This window comes from Salvelinus sp. IW2-2015, linkage group LG20 (assembly GCF_002910315.2).
Source record: "Salvelinus sp. IW2-2015 linkage group LG20, ASM291031v2, whole genome shotgun sequence".
Lineage (NCBI taxonomy): Eukaryota > Metazoa > Chordata > Actinopteri > Salmoniformes > Salmonidae > Salvelinus > Salvelinus sp. IW2-2015.
Genome location: NC_036860.1, coordinates 1,960,891 through 1,978,256, shown reverse-complemented (window position 1 = coordinate 1,978,256; position 17,366 = coordinate 1,960,891). Strand labels below are relative to the sequence as shown.

The following is a 17,366-nucleotide window of genomic DNA, read 5'->3' as shown; positions in this document are numbered from 1 at the left end:
TCACATTCTGTTAAAGGTCCCCAAAGCACACACATCCCTGGGTTGCTCGTCTTTTCATTTCGCTGCAGCTAGCGACTGGAACGAGCTGCAACAAACACTTAAACTTAAACTGGACAGTTTTATCTCAATTTATTCATTCAAAGACTCAATCATGGACACTCTTACTGACAGTTGTGGCTGCTTTGCGTCATGTATTGTTGTCTCTACCTTCTTGCCCCTTGTGCTGTTGTCTGTGCCCAATAATGTTTATACCATGTTAGGTGCTGCTACCATGTTGTGTTGCTACCATGCTGTGTTGTCATGTGTTTCTGTCATGCTATGTTGTTGTCTTAGGTCTCTCTTTATGTGTTGTGTTCTCTTGTCATGATGTGTGTTTTGTCCTATATATTTTTTAAATGTATTTGTATTTTTAATCCCAGCCCCTGTCCCCACAGGAGGCCTTTTGCCTTTTGGTAGGCCGCCATTGTAATTATAAATTTGTTCTTAACTGACTTGCCTAGTTAAATAAAGGTTAAATAGATAAAATAAATAAAAATAATCCTTTAACTCCCTCCTCTTTACGTTCTCTTCCTCTGTATCCGCTGCTAAAGCCACTTTCTACCACTCTAATTTTCAAGCTTCTGCCTCTAACCCTAGGAAACTCTTTTCCACCTTCTCCTCCCACCTTAATCCTKCACCCTCTCTGCGGACGACTTTGTCAACCACAACCAAAAAGGTTGACGACATCCGCTACTCATTCACTCAGCCTATTGAGTCCCCTGGTCTCCCTCACACAGAACTATCCTACGCCTTGACCTCGTTCTCCCCTATCTCTCCAGATGACATCCTGCGACTAGTGAGGTCTGGCCCCCCGACAACCTGCCCGCTCAACCCCATCCCCTCCTCCTTCCTCCAGACCATCTCTGGAGACCTTCTCACTTCCCTCATCAACTCATCCCTGACCCCTCTGACTTCAAAACGGCCCGAGTTGCTCCCTTCCTCAAGGAACCAACACTCGACTCATCTGACGTCAACAACTATAGACCTCTATCCCTTCTTTCTTTTCTTTCCAAAACACTTGAGCATGCTGTCTCTGATCAACTTTCTCGTTATCTCTCTCAGAACGATCTTCTTGGCCCTAACCAGTCAGGCTTCAAGACGGGTCACTCAACTGAGACTGCTCTTCTGTGTCACGGAGGCTCTCCGCACTGCCAAAGCTGACTCTCTCTCCTCTGTTCTCATCCTCCTCGATCTATCCGCTGCCTTTGACACCGTGAACCATCAGATCATCCACTCCACCATCTCAGGGCCGGGCGTCTCAGGCTTTGCACACTCTTGGATTGCATCCTACCTTGCAGGCCACTCCTACCAGGTGACGTGGAGAGGATCTGTGTCTGCACCACGTACTCTCTCTCACTACTGTGTCCCACAGGCCTCGGTTCTAGGCCCTCTCCTCTTCTCTCTATACACCAAGTCACACGMCTCCATCATATCCTCACATGGTCTCTCCTATCATTGCTATGAGGATAACACTCAACTACTTTTCTCCTTCCCCCCTTCTGACACTCAGGTGGCGACATGCATTTCTGCGTGCCTGGCAGATATCTCAACCTCGACAAGACAGAACTGCCCGCTCAAAGAACTCTCCATCATGGTTGACAACTCCACAGTGTTGCCCTCCCAGAGTGCAAAGAACCTTGGTGTGACCCTGGACAACCCTCTGTCTTTCTCTGCAAAGCAGTGACCCGCTCCTGCAGGTTCATGCTCTACAACATATGTAGAGTACGACCCTACCTCACACAGGAAACGGCGCAGGTCCTAATCCAGGCACTTGTCCTCTCCCGTCTGGACTACTGCAACTCGCTGTTTGCTGGGCTCCCGGCGTGTGCCATTAAACCCCTGCAACTTATCCAGAACGCTGCAGCCCGCCTGGTGTTCAACCTTTCCAAGTTCTCTCATGTCACCCCACTCCTCCACACACTACACTGGCTTCCAGTCGAAGCTCGCATCCACTACAAGATCATGGTGCTTACCTACAGAACAGCAAGAGCAACTGCCACTCCCTACCTTCAGGCTATGCTCAAACCCTACACCTCAATCCAAGCACTTCTGCCACCTCAGGTCTTTTGCAATTCCCGCTTAGCCCACTCTTAGCTTCTATCTCAAGGCCATCAGACTGTTAAACAGCCACCACTAACATTGAGTGGCTGCTGCCAACATACTGACTCAACTCCAGCTCACTGTAATAATGGAAATTGATGGAAATTGATCAAAAATGTATCACTAGCCACTTTAAACAATGCCATTTAATATAATATATATGTATATACTGTACTCTATATCATCTACTGCATCTTGCCATCTTTATGTAATACATGTATCACTAGCCACTTTAAACTATGCACTTTTATGTTTACATACCCTACATTACTCATCTCATATGTATATACTGTACTCGATACCATCTACTGCATCTTGCCTATGCCGTTCTGTACCATCACTCATTCATATATCTTTATGTACATATTCTTTATCCCTTTACACTTGTGTGTATAAGGTAGTAGTTGTGGAATTGTTAGGTTAGATTACTCGTTGGTTATTACTGCATTGTCGGAACTAGAAGCACAAGCATTTCGCTACACTCGCATTAACATCTGCTAACCATGTGTATGTGACAAATAACATTTTATTTGATTTGCTTCTCTGTCCTGGCACCCCAATGGTGGAACCAGCTTCCCCCTGAAGCTAGGACAGCAGAGTCCCTGCCCATCTTCTGAAAACATCTGAAACCCTACCTCTTCAAACAGTATCTTAAATAATCCTCCTCCTCACCTCGACCCACCACCCCAAAATGAAGTATTAATATTAAACAGCACTTTTACTTGACCCCGCACCTCGACCCACCACCCCAAAATGAAGTATTAATATTAAACAGCACTTTTACTTGACCCCGCCCCTTTCTAGCTCTCTACTGATAGCTACATTATTGAGGAAAAATGTACTTTCTATGCCTGTGCTGTGATATGTGGTTGTCCCTCCTAGCTATCTGAAGATGAATGCACTAACTGCTGCTCTGGATAAGAGCGTCTGCTGAATGACTAAAATGTAAGTACTTCCCTCTGGACAGTGGCCCTGACAGTAGCCTACATTTACAATCACCTGCGTCAGGGTCCTGGTATAAATCWAATTTATTTATATAGCCCTTTGTACATCAGCTGATATCTCAAAGTGCTGTACAGAAACCCAGCCTAAAACCCCAAACAGCAAGCAATGCAGGTGTAGAAGCACGGTGGCTAGGAAAAACTCCCTAGAAAGGCCAAAACCTAGGAAGAAACCTAGAGAGGAACCAGGCTATGAGGGGTGGCCAGTTCTKTTCTGGCTGTGCCGGGTTCGAGATTATAACAGAACATGGCCAAGATGTTCAGATGGCCATGTTCAAGATGGTAAGTTGGTAACCCTTGACTCTGGCTCACATTTTGCACTGAAAGCCACTGTGATGGCTCCCTAATGTATGCCAAGAGTCTTGAAGTTGAAGTGTGTAAGCCTACTGAAAACAACACACAATGACGGCCTCCCAAGAGATTGACACAAAATAGTGCTTCATACAGACTCAAAGTAGGCACTGACAGAAATCACCAGTGAGACATGTGTTTACTGTCTATCTAACAATATTGTGATCAAATATGACTTGTTTGCCATGTTCGCTTGTCAGCTGATTATTTTGTCAACATCAAGTTAGGCAAAAGCTAATCAGAATAACAAAACAGAATAACAATTTCCCTCCTTTGAATGTGGGTTTGTTCCTGTCTCATTAGAAAGGGAACCATTATCCAAAATATAGTCACAATCTGGATGGASTCTTGTGAATTTCTGCCTCCACAAAAACATACTTATTATTTTAACACATTTGATATATTTTCCCTAGGAACATAAGCACACTTTTACTAACTTAAACTCACTGCTTAATTTGTAAATTGCGCAACGTTGTAGCCCAAGAGCTCAAGAACGCATGAAAAGAAAAATCACTTTTATAATAAAGCATTGCATGCATTATCATCGCCTTTGCGTACTGGCATAGAGCAGTAGAGTATAGAGAGGCGATTGCAGAAGTTACACACTTGGGGAAATGTTTAGTGGCCTAGGGTCCGGGYAAAATGGCCTTCATAAACGCATTTCATACAATTCTACATGATTTTAGATGACTGGAGACTTTAGCCGAATATTTTTTAATACCTCACAAATTATCGAAATGACAGGCTGTACTTTGACACTGACAAACTGAGAATCTGAAATCAGTGACAACGACCTTGTCTTGAATCCATCAATAGCCCAGGCCTAGGTGTGTGGAGACACACACATATTGTACAAAATAAATTTGTCCTTAAAAAGCTTTCGTTTCACTGACTCACTCAACGATACGCAGCTCACTCACCGGTGATGGCCGATGCGCTCGTGCCAAAAGCGTACCTCTCTCTTGTTTTACTTTGTAAAACAATGCTGTTCGCTCAATAGGTCTATTTGGAAGTTGATAACTTGCTAGCCTACAGACAGAATAGTCTTCTCTATTCATCAGGATCTGTGTTGTCCCGCGATTGTATTTGAAATATCGTAAAAAGCCTGTTTTGGCTGACAGCAGTAATTCTATAACTTTGGCAAAATGTATTTAAATGTATCAGGGGGTCTGTGATACCTCCAGCATCCTTCCCGCGGCTATGATTCTATAAGGAAATAAATGATTAAGTGTAAAGCTGGAGAGATGAGAGTTGCATGCTGATATATATTAGAGCAGGGAAAGAGATAATAGAAAGTGACTCTCATTCTAGTTCTGTGAGGCGCACTTCTCTCTCTCATCACAGCAATGGCCACGCGTTGGTCTATTTGGGCTACAACGTTGCGCAAACCATCGGGCTCAAATGAAGCACTGCTTAAACTCAGTATAAAACATTGGTTAATAGGGCTTAATGGTTAGTTCATACATCAGTGAAAGCAAACAACAAAGCCACCTAGCCCTGTTGTTGTAGCCCCAGAGTTGACACACACTCCCACATGCTGATGTGTGACCTGTTGACTGTAAAGAGAAGAGTTGTAGATGTAACCCTACTCCATTTTTCATTTTGTTCTGTCAGAGCAGTGTAGGCASWCTTTGAGATGCAGCCTTACAACATGGGTCTGTGTTGTTCCAGATAAGCCCACTAGGTGGCAACATCAATGCATTCCAAGTACAAGTGTAGTTCTACATTACAGTACTATGTCATTACATACTCTAACAAGAGTAGGGAAGAGATGTCCTTCAGTTACCACATGGGTAGGTTAGGTGGGGATTTCATAGTATTGCTGTCACATACTCAGTTTTATTGGAGTGTTGGTGACCTACAGTAGGAGACGAGGCAAGGATAGGGAGCCATTTATGAGTATTGGGACACAGCGTTGGACACCTTAGGCTGCGTTTAGACAGGCAGCCCAATTCTGATATTTTTTTCACTAATTGGTATTTTCACCAATCACATCAGATTTTTTCTCATCAGATCTTTTACAGAGCTAATCTAATTGGTTGATCTAATTGGTCAAAATACCAATTAGATCAGCTCTAAAAAAATCTGATGAGAAAAGAGCTGATGAGAGTTGTTAAAATACCAGTTAGTGGAAAAAGCATTGGATTTGGCCAGGGATAATATAGGGTATGTGCATAGTAATGGTCATTGGCATCCAAGGAAAGGAGGCCTCTCTAAAAAGCCTACTCACTCTGAATGTATTTATCCCTCTTCTGTCTGAAAGAGCCATAGCTTTTGCACTTGCATACAGGCCCTGCTTGAGAAATTGTATGACCGGCGTGCTACTTGTCCATGTTTATTGATTATGTTAACAACCTGGCAATATTCACGCAATGCCTTGTTTACAACTGGATTATTGTGGTATTACTAGGCTATGTATTATTATCCCACCTAAGTGCACACTTTAATATTCTGTTCACACTCAACAGTTCACYTTGCTTTCCAACTGGTGAGCTTCCCTCTGTGTATGTTGGAATACACTTTCACAGTCTTATGGCAGGCATTTATGAGGATTGCTAAAGCCKTTGGAAAAGTTGCAAAAGCCACTAAGCTTTTAATGTCATATCATATCAATTTCCTTGACCTTCAAAAAATAGGACCTCTGTTTATTATTCCCCTGTCAAGGCCCTGCCCCCTGCCCCGTGTCAGCTAAAGCAGAAAAGAACAGAGTGTATTGCACTGCCCGCCTCATGACGGGAGATAAACAAACCATACAGCAGCAGAGACAGCAGACAGAGAAGGGAGGACGACGCGCTGCTTTTTAGCTGGAATTGTGAAGAGCGCTGCGATTAGCACGTCGTCTACCGTGTGACCCATTTCCATGCTGTTTCATGGGGATTTCTGTGCTACTCTTCTTTTCTGGAAAGATGACTCMGCAGAAGCTCTCATCAAACATGAGTGATTAGCATTCGTGGGTGGCCGTCTGCTGCCATAGGAGCAATGTGTTCCTGCAGATAAGCTCCCCCTCTGACTGCTCCTCTCCCCTGCTTCCACACAGCCTCTATGTGAAGCTCATGTGACAGGTGGTAGACGGCTAGTTTAAGTCTCCTGGCAGTGTTAGTGAGGGCTATATCAGGTGCTGGGACTTGAGCTATCTATCTCCACGGTGCAAGCTCTTACACACACACTCATGTACACACACACTGCCCTCTATGTTTACAGTAGGCTAGAGGGCGATACACACATTTAAATACATGTTGTATGTTACAGTGACAGGAGGGGATAAACAAAGAGTCACTGGCCCTCTGTCTGTCTGTCTGTCGGTCTGTTTGTGTTTTACAGCGGCAGGCTGAGCACCTTCATCAGTGTCTGTGTCAGGGATTGTAAGCATATGGCAACACACACCGGTCTTCCCAGGAATCAAAGCCTTGGCACATGCTCTCACTGGCTGAGAAGACACTGACTGGAACTTCCCTGGCTGGAATCCTTAGTGTGAGGGGAATGGGGTCAGTATATCGCACAAAGTCAACAGTAAGGTGTGTGTGGCACTAGGTTAATGTGGCCTGCAATCACTTGGCCACACAACGCTAAGCCGCTCCTTCCACTTCGTCCCGGAAACCTGCTAAGATGAGGCCTCGGTCTGTGTCAGGGTGCTCACGTTAACCCTGGAATGGCCTGACACGCTAAACCTGGAATGGAGGAAATGTGCGTGTCTGTGGTGGATAGTGACTGATGACGATAATATACCTACTGGGGGTGTTTTACATATCTATTCTRAAGCTTTGAGTGATATGCTACTACTGTGTTATATCACAAGTAACTGATGAGAATTTGTGAGATGTGTCAAACAGACATGAATAAACKCCCTTTCCTATAACCACTATGCTATTACCCTTCCTTGACTAAATCTGCACACAACCCAACCCCCTATTACTGAGTTTGTCATCAGACAAAAAGGGAATACTTGACTGATGAGGACACTGTTGTAAACCTATTTTATAAGACAGTGAAACCTCTTTCAGTTTATCTGTATTGCTTTTGTCTCTGTGATTTAATTTCCTATMGAAGAGATTAGGTAGGTATAGCCTAGATTTAGATGGTCAGCTGTCTTTGTCTTTGGCTTAATCCAGACTTCTTTCTACAGTGCCACTTATTTCTACAGTGCCAGGATGGCAGGCTGCCAGGCAATTTTAGTCTGTTGCAACTTGATGTTAAGATGGATTAATTCGTTTTGCTGTGCTCATTATCTACATTTGTATCCTACCCACTATTTCAAGTAGTTCACAATGCAACATTATGTAATATTGCTAAAGATAYTCACCACAGTCAACACCACAGATAAGCGGATAGCTCCTGTCTGGAGCTCTTAAATTACCTCAATAAAACAGTTATTATTATTAAGTTAATATAAGTTTTGATGACTCTTGTCCTCTATCGTAATAATTACCTTACAGTAGACATACAGTATAGCACAATATACAGGATAGTAAATCCAACATTCTAAACCAAAAGCTGGCATCTAAAACCTTGACACGTTGCCAGAATGCATTCATATCACACTTGGACCAAGATTCTTGTGACTTATTAGGATACCTTGAATAGTAAGTTTGCAAGGACTACTGTACAGTATGCTAGGCTACTACGCACCACAAACTAACAGCTTTCTAATTTCAGAGTAAACTTCATTAGAATGTTTTATTTTTTTAGCAAATGTTAACTAWGAAAATATATACTGAACAAAAATATAAACGCAACATGCAACAATTTCAAAGATTTTACTGAGTTACAGTTCATATGAGGAAATCAGCCAATTTAAATGGATTAATTAGACCCTAATCTATGGATTTCACATGACTAGGAATACAGATATGCATCCGTTGGTCACAGATCTCTTAAAAGAAATGGGCCTCGCAATGGGCCTCAGGATCTCGTCACAGCATTTCTGTGCATTCAAATTGACATTGATAAAATGCAATTGTGTTCGTTGTCTGTAGCTTATACCTGCCCATAACATAACCCCACCGCCACCATGGGGCACTCTGTTCACAAAGTTGACATCAGCAAACTGCTCGCCCACATGACGCCATACACATGGTCTGCGGTTGTGAGGCTGGTTGGACGTACTGCCAAATTCTCTAAAACGATGTTGGAGGCGGCTTATGGTAGAGAAATTAAAATGTAATTATCTGGCAACAGCTTTGTTGGACATTCCTGCAGGCAGCATGCCAATTGCACGCTCCCTCAAAACTTGAGACAACTGCACATTTCAGGGAGGCCTTTTATTGTCCCCAGCACAAGGTGCACCTGTGTAATGAGCATGCTGTTCAATCAGCTTGTTGATATGCCACACCTGTCAGGTGGTTAGATTATTTTAACAAAGGAGAAATGCTCACTAACATGGATGTAAACACATTTGTGTACAAAATATGAGAGAAATAAGCTTTTTGTGGAATGGAAAATAAACGTTTTGTGTGTATGGAAACTTTCTGYTATCTTTTATTTCAGCGCGTGAAACATGGGATCGACACTTTACATGTTGCGTTTATATTTTTGTTCAGTGTACATTCAAGGGAACGATAGCTTCACAACCTATAATAGTCTATGGTTGCAGGCAAAACACAGATCCGAAATGTGTTTTTGGGGGTGGAGCCCATTGAGCTTTCACTGTGCGCTCGAGAAGTCTACCCGTTGTTGATACAGCGTTAATCAACATTGGGAGCGGACAGTTTGAAGACGTGCGACCAGAGACACGGTTTGAGGAATACTCGGATTGATGTGATTTATTTTTCGTCTGTCTATGAGCAAGAACACGACCAAGTAAATTATATTTGGCGGATTTAAACAAGCACTTTTTACTAGGGAGAACTCGAGAACGACCTTCATTCAGGTTGAGGTGAAGAGACTTGTCAGCACACTTGTTGATTTGTTAAATATTTTTTTGTATTATTAGCCAATAGTCTAATAGCCTATAGTTGAWTTGAACATACAAAATCGAATGTATAAGCCAAATATGTAGACACTTTATCTGTAGCCTGTACTTATTTTTGTCTCATTTGGATTTCTGTAGCTTTTTGACAGTTTTTATTTTTCGAAATAATTCACATTCCCTGCAACCTATGATGTTCCCTTGTCCAGTTTATGTTTTTGAATAGCCTTCGTTCGGATTTGCACTATCCACAAGTTGGGACACAAGACCCACCTGTTGCATTTCGCGGCAAAACTCATAAAACAGACATGTCACAGCTTGAGGTCGACATGGCCGGACTGGGTTTCTCCAAATTACCTGCTGGGTTCGACGCCAACTCCTGTTTCCCTGGCCGAATACCACCAAGGCGAAGGAGACACTCGGCAAACTCCAGGAGAAACTCGTACAGGTTGAGCAAAAGAAATACCTTGGATTTGGAGCTTGAAGTTTACGATGATGCCCCTCTCTCCAAAACTCACTCCTGGTCTGCTGATGATATTTTAGCAGAAACAGCGGCAGAGGAGAAAAAGGTGGACTCATCAGTACCAGCCTCACCTGTCTCAAGCCCGGGAACGAGCACGTGCTCACCTCCTGGTACCCAAGCATCAGACCCCAAACCACCTTTTGATACCTGGGACGCGCCACAGCCCAGCTCGCAAGCACAGCCCAGCTCGCAAGCACAGGGCACAAGTTCAGATTCCGAGGAAGAAATCACTGACAAAAAGGTAACTTTATCTCGAGCTCCATTTGAAAGCAAACGGGAGCAAGAGGAAAAGGATGAAATTGAAACCAAAGCCGTGGCGACGTCACCTGATGGAAGGTTCCTCAAATTCAACATTGAAATTGGGAGAGGGTCGTTCAAGACGGTGTACAAAGGCCTGGATACGGAGACAACAGTAGAAGTGGCATGGTGTGAGCTACAGGTAAATAATGAATTTGCTATTATTTGTGTACAGATGGGAAAAACTCAAAAGAACACACATCATTCTCTTAAAATCTTATTTGGGCCACCGCAAAAAATAGTTTACAAAGGCTTTGGCTCAGCCAAACAAAGTTATCTCTAAATTGTGGAGTGGGTACCATGTGTGCTGTCTTGCTTAATTATCTGGGTTCTCTGCTACATGTGACAATGACATCAAATGAAATCCCAAGTTCAAGAACATTGGTAAACTGAGACACTAGAAAACATTTAAAAAAGAAGGTCAAATGAAAAAAAGGACAAAAAGACATCTGCTCATTTCACTTCTTTATTGTTGGGGAAGGCTAATGTGTTTACGCAGTTATGCCTTCATCAGATCAAGAAGTGTGCCAAATCCATCGTTTTGTTATACAAGTGTTTAGGTGATAATTACAATTGCCCACACCTTCTCTCGACATTATCAGCCACTCAGATAAGATACCATACATGACTTCATTTATAATCTCTTTGCTATTTTGGTTTKGGCCTATCAGTTTTTGTCTGCTGTTTTTGAGAACCTGTGTGGACCTACTGAGTTTAAAGCTCTCAAAGTAATCATACAAATAGCCCTATAAAGGACACTGCGTTTCCACACATGGGTGTCTTACATACAGTGGGTTTTGATCAGAGGCGCTTGCTCTTGAAAATGCTTCGCTCCAGTGCATCGCTTCGCTTGAAATTTGCATGAAGTAGAGGAGAGCAAAAATGTTTCTACCACTCCGCTAGCAGAGTTCTCGCCGCTCACCTTCCCACAATCCCCTGGACATTTCTCTGAGTACCCTGGTTGAAAATTAATGGGGGCGGAACTTCTCCTTCTGAATTCGTTGTTGGGGAAAACAGCAGGAGACGTTCCACCCCATACGTTTTCAACGAGTACACACAGAGACATGTGCGGGGGATTGTGGGAAGGAGAGCGGCGAGAACCTAGCTAGTCGTGCGGAAGAAAAAGTTGAGTTGTGCTCTACTTTATGCAAATTTCAAGCGAAGCGAAGTGTTGGAGCGAAGCTTTGGAGCGCAGCTGTAACGATTCTCTAATTCCTCCTCCTCGGACGAGGAGAGGAGAGAGGGATCTGAAGACCAATGTGCAGCGAGGTATGATGACATAACTAATATTTATTGAATTACGAAACGAACACGAAAACACTTGAAAATTACAAAATAACAAACACGACGTAGACAGACCTGAACATGGAACTTACATACAACATGAAGAACGCACGAACAGGTACACGACTACAAACAAACGCTACAGTCCCGTGTGGCACGAACATACATACAGACACAGGAGACAACCACCCACAACGAACACTGTGAAACAACCTACCTAAATATGACTCTCAATTAGAGGAACGCCAAACACCTGCCTCTAATTGAGAGCCATACCAGGCAACCCTTAAACCAACATAGAAACAGACAACATAGAATGCCCACCCAAACTCACGTCCTGACCAACTAACACATACAACAAACTAACAGAAATAGGTCAGGAACGTGACAGCAGCGTTGTTAAGAGGAGGTGCCAACTCTGGTCAAAACCCAGTGCTAGGTGGTTACAATTCCGGAGGCCAAAAAAATAACTGGCGAAAGATTCTAAGGGGGGGTACTTCTTTCCCAAAATCATGTTACTGATGGCAAATAAACAATCCATAACTCTTCGTCTGCATTGTATAATGTGTGAATATCTGTACTTCTCCAAACTGGCACCTATAACTCGGCTGTGATATAGAGAGTGGTAGGAAGCGCGTCTTGCGAGCTGTATACCACAGCAGAGTTATCAAGTGATTTGAAATGTGTCTTTCAAACCACTTGATAGTTGATAATTGCAGACAGAATACCCACATCATTTCATTGAAAGGATGTGGAAACAACATTGATTCTATCAGTGTGTGCCCAGTGGGTAGGAAACAGTTGCCCCACTTAGTTTTCATATGCAGATCACCTGCCATCAATTGAGGCTTCAGGAGTTTTGTAGTAAGGAAATGTTATGATGTCTGATAATCGAAAACAAACATTGTATGATTTTAGATGCAATTTAAACAGTTATCCACAACTGAGTATCAACACTGACGTTGAAGCAATTGAGAAATTGCAAAATCAGTTATAGGCCTATTTTCAACTGGGAAGCATATTATAAGTGTCTTTACTTACTTTAACCCCTTCATGAAGGGCACTGTGCTGTCACTGTTAATGCATATAAAGCCTATGACAAGGGGTGAGGTTGGAATGTTTTTCTATCATTGTTTCGCTGAATGCACACTAACAATTGACACCAGGGATTTTAGTCCAGACCAGATGCGGGGTGAGAATGGTCTTAATGATCATAAAATGCTTGCATTGTCTTAATGATCGTTTCTCGCTAATTGTCACAATCCCCATGACAAGTAGTATCCTAGCAGCTGTCCTATGACTAAGAAGTGTGGGCAATGGGGTAAAGTGGGAGGTTTGGGGGGGGGGGGGGGGGGGGGGTTCATTACAAATTTTGACAAATACAGATGAAACACAGCAATAATTAAAACAAAGTCTACACTCAACAGAACAGACTTGGTTTGCTTCTATGAAATCCCCTCCTTGCGCCAAATTCCATGGCCATATAAAATCCGTATCTCTTGGACTTTTCCTCTCTCTGTCTTATCTCTGGGCACTGATTGAACTTCATGCTGTATGTGCTCGTGTAAGAGTAACTCAGTGCATGATATAGAGAGGATATCTGGTTTACCTGTCCATGGCAAGGCTTGCTTGKATGTTAAAGCCTTCACTAATCAATCAAAACCTTTAGACACTCATTCAAATGACACAGTTAAAGAAGACTAGATATTGCTTGGGAGATCTTGTTCTCAAGAACACACACTCATACAGCTGTGTTTCCTTTTTCAAAATGTCAAGATGTCAGTGGGAATCAGACCCATATTTTTTGCAGTACACATCTAGTTCGTATAAAAAAAATTTAACCGTTATTTAACTAGGCAAGTCAGTTAAGAACAAATTATTATTTACAATGACAGCCGAACCCAGACAATTGCGCGCCACCCTATGGGACTCCCAATCACGGCCAGTTATGATACAGCCTGGAATTGAACCAGGGTCTGTAGTGATGCCTATAGCACTGAGATGCAGTGCCTTAGACCACTGCGACACTCGGGAGCCGTATTGAGTGACCTTTTACCATGGCCAATGATTCCTAGATACCGTTTCCATGTACTGTACTGAGGAAAAGCCCTTTTCATGCTGAGAGTACCAGTACATTCTATAATCTATCTATGTGTGACCTCATAGTGGGAAAGCTGAACCTTTTGGTGGTGCTTGGGACAGAGAGATGAGTGGTAGTGTGACACTCAGGGCCTGACTGTCATCCTGCCTGGCCATTTCTCTTTTCATTGAGAACCACTGGTGCCAGCCAGCACTCATCCAGAGCTGCTTCTCACACCCAAACTTGAGCAATACTAGTTTAGAACAGATACACAGCAAGCAACTTGTTATTACATGTATTTGTAAAATTTGCAACACATTCATTCATTCACAGAAATGCTTATTACTGAGACTGACTGCCTGGCCTCCCGTTTATCTTCTAACACCTGCCACTTGCCCAAGATCAAGATTACTCACACCAAAGTGACAATCAAGATCAAGATTACTCACACCAAAGTGACAATCATTCATTTTCAAGTTTCAAGTTTTTATTGTCACATGCACAAGTACAGTAAAATGCCTTTCTTGCAAACGCAAAACTAATATCAGCATAGCTGTGCCCAGGAGTTCCACCACCCTAGAAGACAGATTTAATATATTTATGTTTCACTCGGAAATTATTATGGTAAAGCAATCAGTGTTCAGAACAGATCCACCATCTTTAAAATGCCTATAACTCATCTTAATCTCTCCCAATGTCCCTCAGCAGAGCCTCCACTGACAGCTTGCAGAGAGTTGTTTATAGCAGCAGCAGACTCCCTGGCCAGGCTGCAGCCATTGTAACAGGAGCCGCCCCAACCCTCCAGGGGGCAGCTGGGAAGCTGGAGGGAATAGCAGGGACCAGGAGGCGTCATTCTAAAACAAGCCACATGATATAGTACAGGGGAGTGAAAGACGGCAGAGACTGGTGTGTCTTTATGAAACAGGTTTTGTGCACTGAAAGATAAAGTTGGTGGTGCTGCACTGACCTGTTGAGTGTCGATGTTTGTTGGCTACAGGGTTTGCAAGCAGGATGAGCAAGGTGCAGGGAGTCAGTCAACTCGGTTGAACAACCTCCTCAGCAATCAATCCAATTTCAATCAAATATATTTTATAAAGCCCTTTGTACATCAGCAGTTGTCACAAAGTGCTATACAGATACTCAGCCTCAAACCATAAAGAGCAAACAATGCAGATGGCAGGAAAGGCAGGAACCTAGGAAGAAACCTAGAGAGGAACCAGGCTCCTAGGAGTGGTCAGTCCTCTTCTGTCTGTGTCAGGTGGAGATTATAAGAGCACATGGAAATTAATGCCAGATTGTTCTTCAAGATGTTAAAATGTTCATAGATGACCACCAGGGTCAAATAATAACCACAGTCGTTATAGAAGGTGAAGCAGTTCAACACCTCAGGAGTAAATGTCAGTTGGCTTTTCATAGCCGAGCATTCAGAGGTCGAGACAACAGGTCCAAGAGAGAGAGAGAGTCGAAACAGCAGGTTCGGGACGAATTAGCACGTCCGGTGAAACCGGTCAGGGTTTGATAGTGGCAGCACGACCGGGTGGTTTGGGGACAGGCGTTGTTCCGAGCTGGTCCAGCTCATAGGAGAGATCGAAGTTGCAAGAGAGTTCTCTCACTCCCTGGCCTAAAACAAATCACACTGTGCATAATTACAACGTCTCTCTCTCTCCTCTCTTGGGAGTTCTGTAATGGCCCTTGAGTTCCTACCTCCAGAGTATAACTACATGAGTAAACCAGAACAACAACTTTCCAGGACATGTATAGTTACTGTGTGTGTGTGTGTGTGTTGTGTGTGTGTGTGTGTGTGTGTGGTGTGTTGTGGTGTGTGTGGTGTGGTGTGTGTGTGTGGTGTGTGTGTTGTGTGGTGTGTGTGTGTGTGTGTGGTGTGTGTGTGTTGGTGTCCTTCTTATCTGTCCTATGTTGTTGGCTTTTCTGTTCTCCTTTGTTTGCTGTACACTTCACACACTGGGAGTTTCAAGGAGAAGCCCTGCACTGTGGAATCTCACACAAGATTGATTGTAGCAGCACCTGGGTTAGGTAGGGTTGTGTTGTCATTGTTTTTGGGGAGGTGAGGGGGTAAAGCACACGAGGCCTGCATAGATATGTTCTATTGTTGTTGTGATGCATTTGATTTGTCATAGCAGTTGTTTATGATTCCAATGACATCTGTTATGTAAGTATTAAGACAGCGCTGGCCTTCTGACGAGCTTTAGGTCAAATGTTGACATAATGTCTTATGAGGTATGATACATCAAAATAGACCAATGCTTATTTAGGCAACACTGCCTAGAAATATAAAATCCGTATCTCTTGGATTTTTCCTTTCTTGTCTTATCTCTTGTGCACTGATTGAACTTCATGCTGTGTCTGTTCCTGTGTAAGAGTAATCAGTGCATGATATAGAGAGGATATCTGGTTTACCTATCATGCAGGTTGCTTTGCATGGTTAAAGCTTCAAATCAGATCAAAACCTTTAGACACTCATTCAAATGACACAGTTAAAGAAGACTAGATATTGCTTGGGAGATCTTGTTCTCAAGAATACACACTCATACAGCTGTGTTTCCTTTTTCAAAATGTCAAGATGTCAGTGGGAATCAGACCCATGGGGAGAGAGAGAGAGAGGCCGCTTATACAAAGTATGAGCTGAACTAACTGAACCCTCCCTTACCCCACCTCTAGAAGAAAACAAGGAGGGTTTCAGGCCAGAACTGACATTAGCTGTAAAAGCATTTGCCATACTAAACATGGGACTAGGATTTACAAACCCCAGACTGAGGCCAGGAGTCCATTGAAGTGTCTCTCAGTCCCTCCGTCACTTGAATAAGCGTATTCCTGTGCCACACTAGGTGACAAGAGACTTGGTGACTAGTCTGGAACTTCCCTGGCTGGTAGCCCCTAATAATAAGCGTCCTTTACCCCTATATATTTCCCAAACAAAMATTTTTTTCCCTCCCGTGGTGTTACTGTTCTCCAGGGGACACATTCTTCTGCTGCTCCAGCTGGAACCTTTTTTTTCCGTCAGCCTTTTCCACTTCAGAATGTCGCTCTTAACGCCTGTGGAGTGATTGAGCTAATCCGACTTTCCCTCTTCATTTATTTTACCCACAATACCCAGTTTAATTAGCCCTGATAAATTGCTGACGGTCTCTACAAGGGCTACCATGGTGATGGTGGTCTGCTCTGACCCCCCACACCCCATCCCTAAACGTGTGTAAGCGAGACAAACACTACCGTACTCATGGGCCTTCAGCGCAGCTAATGAGACTGCCCAAGGCTACCGGTAGTGATGCCACCGTGGCCACTGCTGACTACGTGGCTCTTATCAAGGATAACACCGACTGGCTGGCTGAGTGACTCAGCCTCTCAGCAGGCTTGCCCCCACACCCCCTGTCCATTCATTACCATGCAGTTTAGGGCTCATAATGTTTCATTGCCTTCACTGAGTGTGAAGGAAAACAGAGGGGAGCACTGCACACACTCAAGCAGCACTACATCCGTTTGGCTCTGGTTCATAAGCCGTGCTAACTGTGAAAAAAAGCAAACACCATTTAATTAAAACTGTCTATATTTAGGGGTCAACTGGTTTAATGGGAGTGCTGGCCAACATGTCCAGATGACTTGAATGGYGCCTGCTAGCAGGAAAGCCAATCATCTCTCCTTCACCTGGGGCAGATTCAGTTTGCACAATGTTACATAACACTGCAGCCATGGAGGTAGAAATTGATTATAAATGCGGATAACTTCTATGATATCTATCATGCAGTGCTCTTAGTACTGAATATAGTC

The 17,366-nt window shown here is 43.4% G+C and overlaps 1 pseudogene; it reads left to right on the top strand.

Annotated features, from left to right (window-relative positions):
- Positions 1-9,153: 9,153 nt before the first annotated feature.
- LOC111981170 (serine/threonine-protein kinase WNK4-like) overlaps positions 9,154-17,366 on the top strand; it is an 85,003-nt pseudogene continuing 76,790 nt past the window's right edge.